The sequence below is a fragment of the Myxine glutinosa genome, chromosome 2, assembly GCF_964187855.1.
Source record: "Myxine glutinosa chromosome 2, kmMyxGlut1.1, whole genome shotgun sequence".
NCBI classification, from domain to species: Eukaryota; Metazoa; Chordata; class Myxini; order Myxiniformes; family Myxinidae; genus Myxine; species Myxine glutinosa.
The window spans coordinates 141806301-141816404 of record NC_136262.1 but is presented as its reverse complement, the minus strand read 5'-3'; the positions used below and the strand labels follow the sequence as shown (position 1 = coordinate 141816404).

The window sequence follows — 10104 nt, the reverse complement described above, 5'->3', positions numbered from 1 at the left end:
ACAATTTTATTACATTTCAAACAAGTGGTAAGTTTCTTTTGCGTTTCAGTATATATATATATAGTCAGACCCCGTTTTCCGCCATTTCGACCTACGTCAAATCCGACTTTACGCCACTCTTCTAGAGTCAATTTCAGTTCAGCGAACGTCATTATGTGCGACTTTACGTCACTCCTACGGACGTGGAAAAAAACAATTTTCCTTAAAAATATATTTAAAATAAATAAATTAGTACATAAATTAACAATAAAAGAAGTTTAAAAAACAATTTTAAAATACAATAAAAAGCACATTTAAAATGTATTAAAATGTACGTACAGTATACTGTACATACGCGCAGCTGCTGGTTGTCATTCAAAACAGAGGCGCGACGTACAGTATTCCTTTACTGTGTCTGTGTTAGCCATGGGTCCTAAGAAGGATAATGCTAGTGTTTCCAAGCATAATGTGGTTACGATGGAAGATAAGTTAAATCTGATAAAAGGTATGAAAAAGGTGAAAAAGTGTCGGTGATAGCGCATAGACCTTATCGCGAATTGGAACCGCAATGCGTCATGGGATCGGAAAGGGACAATAGCGCCACCGGTGGTCGCTGTCACTTTGACAGACTGCTTGTTTACATTGACACTACGTGATCCTTACCACTTTAAACTACTTTTAGGACTTTTTTACTGTGACAAATTAACTGTGAACTGTGATCAGCTCATGAGCCAGTATTTGCAAGCCAAGGACACCGTCGGAAAACAGAAAGCCGCCATTGCAGTATGTAACAAGAAGCTTACTGTTTCGGACATAGCAAACTGTGATGAACTTGTGAAACGTTATACAGGTTTACCTAGTTATGACCTGTTTAAGTGGTTATTAGCAGAAGTATCCCCTCAAACACAGAACCTTCATTATTATAAGGGGAAATTATCAATGGAAGACGAGACCTGGCAAATAAACAATACTACAAAACTCGGAGTTAAGCGATCTCAATATTTAGAGGATCAACTACTCATGACACTCATGAAGCTTCGGCTTAATCTTCGAGATGAGGACCTCGTATTTCGCTTTGGATTAGGACAAAGCACCATCTCCCAAGTTTTGTTCGCAAGTGTACAGCCAATATAAGTCAAGACCTACTCTCAAGTGCCTTGTTGGTATTACACCTAGCGGAACAATTTCATACATTTCCAAACCTACAGGAGTAAACACGTCAGACAAAAAAATTGTAAAGATGACGGACATTGTAGACAAGTTCCAGCCCGGCGATATTTGTATGGCCGATCGAGGTTTCAACATTCAGGAACTGTTTTTGCATAAGCAGGTTGTTTCTCTTCTCCAATGGGAACCCCCCTTTCCCTCAAATATTTCTTTAAATCGCTGGATTTTAATGCCAAAAAACCGTGAATTTCTTTCACATTAGCCATCTTCCTTTCCGTAAACACAGCGTCGATCGTAGACAGACGCTTCCTCTTCTGGGTTCATGTTTACCTTTGCCCCCTTTTCGATCCCATCATGCTTTGCGGTGGAGCACCCTCTGTTGATATTTACCGATTCGCGATAAGGTCTATGCCTTAGGGCTGCCACGGTCGACGGTATCGACCATCATTCATGATAGGGAACGTATTCTCGCATACGTCACTGAAAAAGCACCGCCGGCGAAGAATGCTAAAATGTGTGTTTGTGTTCAGAAGAGACGCCATGCTTAAGGTGAATAACATAATGTTATTAATTTTATTTATTATTCTTTACAAATTCATTTATTAATTGTGTTCATTACTCATTAAAAATTATGACTAAAATGTGTTTTAGTGTTCTTTAAGGTTTAGCGATAGTTATATACTTTCGCAAGTTATTTACTCTAGTTTTACGGTGTTTGCCTTCATTGTAAGGCATTTTTAAGGCTTTTTTTTTTTTTTGTATGCAAGATCGAGGCTCGTGAAAGAGCTAAAAGGCATTACGCCCGGTTTACGTCAAAAACCGAGTTACGTCACGGCTTATGGAACCAATTAATGACGTAGGCCGGGGTATTACTGTATATATATATGACTCCATGGTAAGATCTCCAACCTTTAATTGAACAAACAATGACTCAACGTTTCGATTAACATGTGAAGCCACACGCCTCCGTTAATCTTCCTCAAGAGTGATAAAATCATCTCAACATCCCCTTATATGCAAAGTGGGCGGGGTATATGCAAAGTGGGGTGGGCAAAGCTGGACAGCCAATGAAACCGTGTCACACCGCTCTTGTGAATGGAGACGTTATTGCCCAAATTAAAAAATCAACCGCATATTAACGGCTTAAAATAATCCTGTAAGCAATGCTGGATTATAACTCAAGTGTTTAGAAAATCAGGAACAATCATTACATTTAATTAAAAGTTAAACTTGGAAACAATTAAATTGTAAATTCAATTAAAACTGTAAATATATGAAAGCAAAAAAAAAATTTTTAAGATAAAATAAAATTGCCATAATATCGAGATCATCACATGTGGCCCTATGCGGTAAAGGGGAATGCGGGAAGGAGGGGGTTATAGGGGGGATAGAATGGGGGGGGAAGCAGAGGGGGGGTGGGTTTGGGAGAGGGGTGGTTTGGAGGGAGGGGGGAGGGGGAGGGGGCAAATTGCCCGAATAGAAACCTTGTGTGACATATTATGTGGACTCGTTGTTCAAAGTACGGAATGCCTGCTTCGTTTACACAAGAGTGGGTCAAAAGCTACCGGTAAGTCAACTACCTCTTGTGTGATCGAGGTAACAGTTTCTTCTGTGTGCCAAGCCTCCAAAACACGTCTTCTGTTTCTGTTGGGTGTGGAACCCAAAATATTAACCCTATCCCATAAAGGTGTGTGGCCATCCTTAAGGCCGTGTTTGGCAATAGCAGATCTGCTGGGATAATTACATTCAAATGCTTTTTGGTGTTCAGCAATACGTTGACCTAAGGTCCTCCCGGTTTCACCCACATACTCAGCTCCACAACCACAGGGCACGACATATACCACCCCTGACCTATCCTTCCTCGGAAGCTTGTCCTTGACCCTCATAAGGACTTGGCGAAGGGTGAAAACCGGTGTGAAATTCACCCTCACTCCTGCCGATTTCAAAATTCTGCCGACCCTCTGTGAAACCCCCGGTACAAAAGGGAGAACACACAAACCCTTTGGTTGTTCTCTCGGTCTCAGCCTGTAGTGTGGGGAAGCCCTTATCGTTTTCCTGTTGGGTACTGTTACCTCGAAACTGAAACTGTTACCTCGATCACACAAGAGGTAGTTGACTTACCGGTAGCTTTTGACCCACTCTTGTGTAAACTCAGCAGGCATTCCGTACTTTGAACAACGAGTCCACATAATATGACGCACAAGGTTTTTATTCGGACAATTTGCCCCCTCCCTCCAAACCACTCCTCTCCCAAACCCCCCCCCCCTCTGGTTCCCCCCCCATTCTATCCCCCCCTATAACCCCTTCCTACCCGCATTCCCCTTTACCGCATAGGGCCACATGTGATGATCTCGATATTATGGCAATTTTATTTTATCTTAAAAAAAAAAATTTTTGCTTTAATATATTTACAGTTTTAATTTAATTTACAATTGAATTGTTTACAAGTTTAACTTTTAATTCAATGTAATGATTGTTCCTGATTTTCCAAACACTTGAGTTATAATCCAGCATTGCTTTCAGGATTATTTTAAGCCGTTAATATGCGGTGTGATTTTTGAATTTGGTCAGTAACGTCTCCGTTCACGAGAGCGGTGTGATACGGTTTCATTGGCTGTCCAGCTTTGCCCACCCCACTTTGCATATACCCCGCCCACTTTGCATATAAGGGGATGTTGAGATGATTTTATCACTCTTGAGGAAGATTAACGGAGGCGTGTGGCTTCACATGTTGTTAATCGAAACGTTGAGTCATTGTTTGTTCAATTAAAGGTAGGAGATCTTACCATGGAGTCATTTGGATTTACTCCCAACCGCAAATCTTTGCTTATATATATATATATATATATATATATATATATATATATATATATATATATATATATATATATATATATATATATATATATATATATACATACAGTATATATATATATATATATATTGTTGCGGATATGGGATTGGCATCCATCCATATCCGCTTGTAAATATTCCCCTATTTCCTCAGTACTTCCCAACTATCCCAATTCCCCATTCCCTAGTCCCATTTTCTGTAAACAACACTCTGTAGACCCGACCTTCCCCTATTTCCCCCATTAAATGTCGCATCCAGGTCCACCGCATCTCACGTAGACAACTATAGGACATCTTGCTAGTTATTCTTAGTCTATGTCAGTTAAGGACTCGTTTCCATTAATTCTGACTCTTCGTTGCACCAGAATGTGATTGTATGGCACCGTTAGGAAGTTTAGGACCTCCCAATACCTCCCCGCAGCTTTTCCTCACGGTTCAGCAACAACAACAACAACAGCAACAACAACGGCGGCGGCGCGGGGAGTGCGCGTCCTCACTCCGGCTTGGTTAGCCGCCATCGAACATGTGCTCGACGGGGTTACCACGTAGGGGCTCGCTGTCAGCTCCTCGTCAAGGGCGGAGCCCGGTAACCCCCCGCACCCAATAGAAGCGGCGGACCGCTCCCATCTGGGGCGGAGCCAACGAGCCGAGGGCGTGTCACTCCCCGCTGAGCATGCGCAGGAAGAGGGAGGTGACGTCAGATGCGCCCTCAGCTTGGAGAGAGAAGACGCCACCTCCGAGCGCTGCGATACCTCCCCGCATCTCTGGACTGGACCGAGCTGTATCCTGTCCCTGAGCCAAGGTGCACCTTGTGCTATCGACTGCCTGTCCTTCCCTGCCATCAATCCCTGTGTAAGTCAGTCTTGTTCCGTTTGTCTGTGGTCTGTCGGGGATAAGATAAGACTGTGTCTAAGTGCCCATCTTTTCTGTGCTTTACCTCTTGCCTTGTAATCTATCCCTTTTCTGCATCACCAATTATATCCTCCTCCGGAGGTCTTGAGAACTGTACCCCTTGTGTCGTTTCATTTATCCCAGTCGTTGTCTCTTTTCCATCATTGATTTAGCATAGCGCGACCAGGTCAACGTCGGGTGGAATCGGGTGAGTTGGGGAAGAATCGGGGGAATTGTTAGGTCGCGGCAATACCACCGCTCGGTAAATAACATCAAATCCGCGATCCGTAACAATATATATACAGTATATATATATATATATATATATACTGTATATATATATATATATATATATATATATATATATATATATATATATATATATATAGAAGTATATATATATATATATATATATATATATATATATATATATATATATATATATATATATATATATATATACACACACACACTACATGGCCAAAAGTATGCGGACACCCCTTCTAATTAGTGGATTTGGCTGTTTCAGCCACACCCATTGCTGACAGGTATATATACAGTTTAATCAAGCACACAGCCATGCAATCTCTATAGACAAACATTGGTAGTAGAATGGGCCGTACTGAAGAGCTCAGTGACTTTCAACGTGGCACCGTCATCGGATGCCACTTTTCCAACAAGTCAGTTCGTCCGCAAAGGGGTTGAATACTTATTGACTCAAGACATTTCAGCTTTTCATTTTTAATTATTTTGTAAAACCTTCTATAAAAATTAGAGTTTGACATAATGGGGTATTATGTGTAGTTCAATGACATAAAATCTCAATTTAATCCATTTTAAATTCAGGCTGTAACAACAAAATGTAAAAAAAAAAGTCGAGGTGTGTGAATACTATCTGAAGGCACTGTATCTGAATGATGATTTTAGCCACTTCCTACCTATTTTGCCATGACATGTCACATATGTTTATGGAGTTTGTTTTTTTTACAGCTCCTACATGGAGTTGTATAACAAATTTATAATGCTACTACCCCACTCGCGTGTACCACAAAGCAGGTTTAAGCAATTGATTCCCTCTGTCTGTCAGTTTATTTCTATGATCGAGGAACTACTTAATTTCAATTGAATGTTATATTTTGAATATTGTGAAACATGAATCGGAACAAACTTGCAGATTGCTTTGGCTCTGAATTTGACAAATTGTACGGAATCTCATCCTCATCGCACATGCACATAGAGGAATGATTTTGGTAATTTTTAAAGATGTCCGTCTGCCTATCTGGCAGCCAATCGAAATTGAAAATCATTCCAAACAGGAAATTTCCTGTTTTTTTGGGACGCCATGAAGGGGACAAACAACAGGCATGACAAACTAATTAAACATATTAAATGTGGTGTTGTAAAAGAGGGTGAATCAACGACAGCAAACTTCCGATTCAAAGTTTGGTTGTTTTTTTTCTCCAGGCTTTAAAACTTTAATTTTATTTCAATTTAAGTACATATTTGACCACTGTAGAACACAAATCGCCTTGTTTGCACATCCAAACAGCTCCATTTTAGTTGTATTTAGGCAAAGTTTTACACCATCTCGACCAATCAAATTTTCAGCTCACTCTGAGGTTGTAGTTACAGCGAGATTCAGCCAAAAATTGCAGCATCTAGCAATGCAACCACAGAGCTAACTTCGTTCAAAAGATCTGTTTATTTACTGCATCCTTTTCTCCAAGATCATTCCAAAATCGTCACTTTCTTTGAAAAGAGTTGGCAAAAGGTTCAGCTCTGGTCCGATGGGTTTGACGCAGCGGCTCCGTATGGTTGCCATCAAAACTGGCATTCGAAGTTCACAAACAAAGCTAATGTAGATCCTGCTCGGAAATACATAGCAAGAGTTGAAAAGACCCTTTTTATGACCTTTTTCTCAAGACCACGTGGGGTAATGAACTCTAGTTTTATGTAAGTAAAAGTAACTTTTGATGTAACTGCTGCAGTTATGAGAAATACTGAAACTCGTGACTAAATACAGAAGGCATGGCAATACTTTTCATGTCTCTCCAGCATCTTTTTTTGGACGTTTGTGGAATTGAGGTGTTAAGGAAACCAGACTGCTGTGACCATCAGAAGCTGTCACATCCATTCTCTTGCTTGGCAATCAACTCCAACATCTCAAAAGGTACAACATTCAATGTTTATCGACCAAAATACATGATTTAATTTGCTTAGCGCATGTGTTTTGAACTTTACCTGTCTGTAGAAAGTGAAATGATACGTCTTACTAGTTTCACCCGATGTATCACCTTGCTTAATGCTATTTCACTTGTATTGTATAGACACAGGCTGCTGTGCTCCTTCCAAGCTCACCATACCAGACAAGGCCGGCTCTTCCTGCTGTGGAGGACCACCGTTACCATTGGCTCTACTCTGAATTTTGCTGACTCTTTGCGGAAGGCATTGTCGCTCAGGTGTTCCTGACCTTATCCCCCAGTGCGTTGTGTTGCAGATGAGCATGCTGTCCTGTTCTTTGATCCTACTTTATTGAAGTTTGTGGAAATGTAATTTATTTTTATTTTTTTGCTTTTACACTGTTCACAATCTGCAGTAAACCCCACCATGCACCACAGAAGCATTTAGAACTTTAGTCCAGAAGGGCCATGTTGCTAATAAATGAATGGTGTTTCATTATACTTTGGCTGTGACCCATTTCCCCTCTCAACTGTATTTCGAGGAAACCATGTTGTTGATGCATCATCTGTAGAATCCAGCAGATGATTTACTCAAATGCACCAAAACTTGCAGCTGATGCAAAGGACTTGTTTTCATTGCATTTTTGTGACTTGCATAATTTGTGTTCTTTGAGTGGGTTTTCAGATCTGCTGTCGCAGAATTGGCTTCGTTGAAGGAAGTTTTTTTGTTGTTGTTTTTTTCCTGCTACGCCTTTTGAGGCGTTCATTTTCACTTTGACGATATGCCTGCTTGCTTTACAAAGCCAGGCTTTTTGTTCGTATTTATTTCACTGTGCAAAGCCACAGTGATTCTCTTCTTTGAGATGTGATTGGTTGTTCGAGAGATTCAAACTTTTGTAGCAGGTTGGTGATTTATCATTCTACCTGATGTAATGAGTGTGAAAAATCGGCCAACTTTCAGCTTCCTGTCTCCTCCCCTGATCCCATACCTTTCTTCCCAAAGTTGTAACACATGGAATTGCCTTTCCATGTGTTCCTAATGCTACTTAGATAATAACAGGCCTTGCTTGTCCTCGAGCATCGTTTCTAGACCGTTGGAGTTATTCTTTACATGTTTCGATGGCGTGGACAATTAGACGTTCTGTCTTAACTTTCTTTCATGAGGGAATAATAAGGGTTTTTTGAGGGTGAAGAGCAATTTATGTGCACATAAACTTGTTCACACTTATAAAAATTACATTGTTTGTGCAGTTTGAATGAGATTAACTGGTTCTCACATTGTATAACTTGTGGGTAAGTTGTCCGTCTGAATGAGGAGAAAGGATAACAAGTCCACCGATCAAGAACCATCGATATCCCATCTATTTATCTTGCCCAGACGGTTAGTTTGCTTCGACCCATGTCTTTATTTATTTTTAATTGTGCTAATTGCTTTGAGCACTCTCTTGAAACATGATGTTGTGCCTTCAGCAGTGTGACTTGGACTTGCGTTCTGCAGTTGTTGTTTTTTTCTGGGTTTTTTTCCAGTTTGAAACGGCATTTAAAGTTTTGATGCCTTTCATTTGTGCAGTCTATGACAGGGTGCTTTGAAGGCATTAGCATGGTAAAAATATACTGCACAATTCAAGACAGACCATGCAGATTGAATGCACTTTTTCTTCTACGAGGTGTAAAACTTGGGCATTTTGATTTGGGTATTTTTTATTTTAACAATGTTATGTTGCACACCAGACAGAGTAGCAACAGCCGTCTCAAGCTTACTCACCAAGAGATTTATTCAGAGGCTTTTGTTTCTGACAAGGGGTGACAAATACTCAAGTTTAAACATCTCCGTGAACAAAATCGAGGATCTGTCGTCGTGCCCTATAACTTGTCTTGAAATCATTTGGTCCATTTTGGATGTAAGTGGTTGAATATTTGTGCTCCAATGGTGAATTTATTTTTCGTTACCTTTTCTTTTGTTGTATGCAGTGTTCGAAATACGGCTGCTGGTGATTTGGGGTATTAATAATGTTATACCTAATTGCTGCTTCTTTTTGCATCGATAGTTGCGGGCAATAAGTAGCGAGAGTGGCATCCACACTTTGCTGATGTTCATGTTCAGTCTCCCAAACCGATTCCTCTGAAGTTGTTTATGGTGGATATGTCTTTTTTTCTCGTTCATATTTTTTCACCATACCATGAATGTGGTGTTATATGAGGCAGCTTGATAAAAGTATACAGTGCTAGGACATGAATGGAATGACCAGAGTTGGTAGAGTTGCTCAAGGAAAGGCAAACGCGATTGCAAATGCAGTTTTACAACAAGCTTGTGGATATGTTGAGCCGGATGGAGCCGGGTCATGTTTTAGGATGGGTAAAATGTATACATCTGTATTTGTGGAAATTCAACCAACAATATTTGAATAGCACCTTAGAAGTGTCAGCAGCGGTTTTTGCAAAAATGGGATAATTGGGGGAAAAAAAGAAAAAAAGAGCCAATTCTGCCGTTTATCATTAAAATGTAACCTTGAGGACACTTTTGAGGTTTGTTGCTTCATTATAGGAATAAAACACCATATAATTGCATCCATATCAGACTAATTCGTGCTAGGGTTACGTTGGTGTCGCAGTATTTGCAGTTGACCAGATTTTTCAGATAGATTATATTCACTGGAGTTTGGACTTAATTTCTTCTGGACAACTGTTGAGTTCATGCTGCACTTGCAGCACATTACTTTTGTTCTGCTGTAATGATCAATTGTGTAAGTGTACAATAAAAGATATTAAAAAAAATAAAAAATGAAGTCCACAGTTGGCACGTTGTTTGTGTTCGAACATGAGAATATGTTTCCGTCTTTGCGGTATGTAATGCAAGTAAGTTCTTTAAGTTACTGCCCTCTACTGTGTCAATGTGTGCAAGCTGGGATGTCACAAACTGCATTTAGATACCCTGTTCACATGGTGATGGATCTCACCGTTTGATTGGATGCTGTGCCTCAAATAAATGTGCCCAAATTAGTGTCCCGAATATAAGTGGAAAATCGCACCCGTG

The 10104-nt window shown here is 40.2% G+C and overlaps 1 long non-coding RNA gene across 1 annotated transcript; it reads left to right on the top strand.

Annotated features, from left to right (window-relative positions):
- The first annotated feature begins 6467 nt into the window (after nt 1-6467).
- On the top strand, nt 6468-9863 carry LOC137421195 (uncharacterized). The gene is made up of 2 exons (XR_010983273.2): nt 6468-7060; nt 7218-9863. It is a non-coding gene; the product is annotated as an uncharacterized LOC137421195 (long non-coding RNA).
- Nucleotides 9864-10104: the final 241 nt, after the last annotated feature.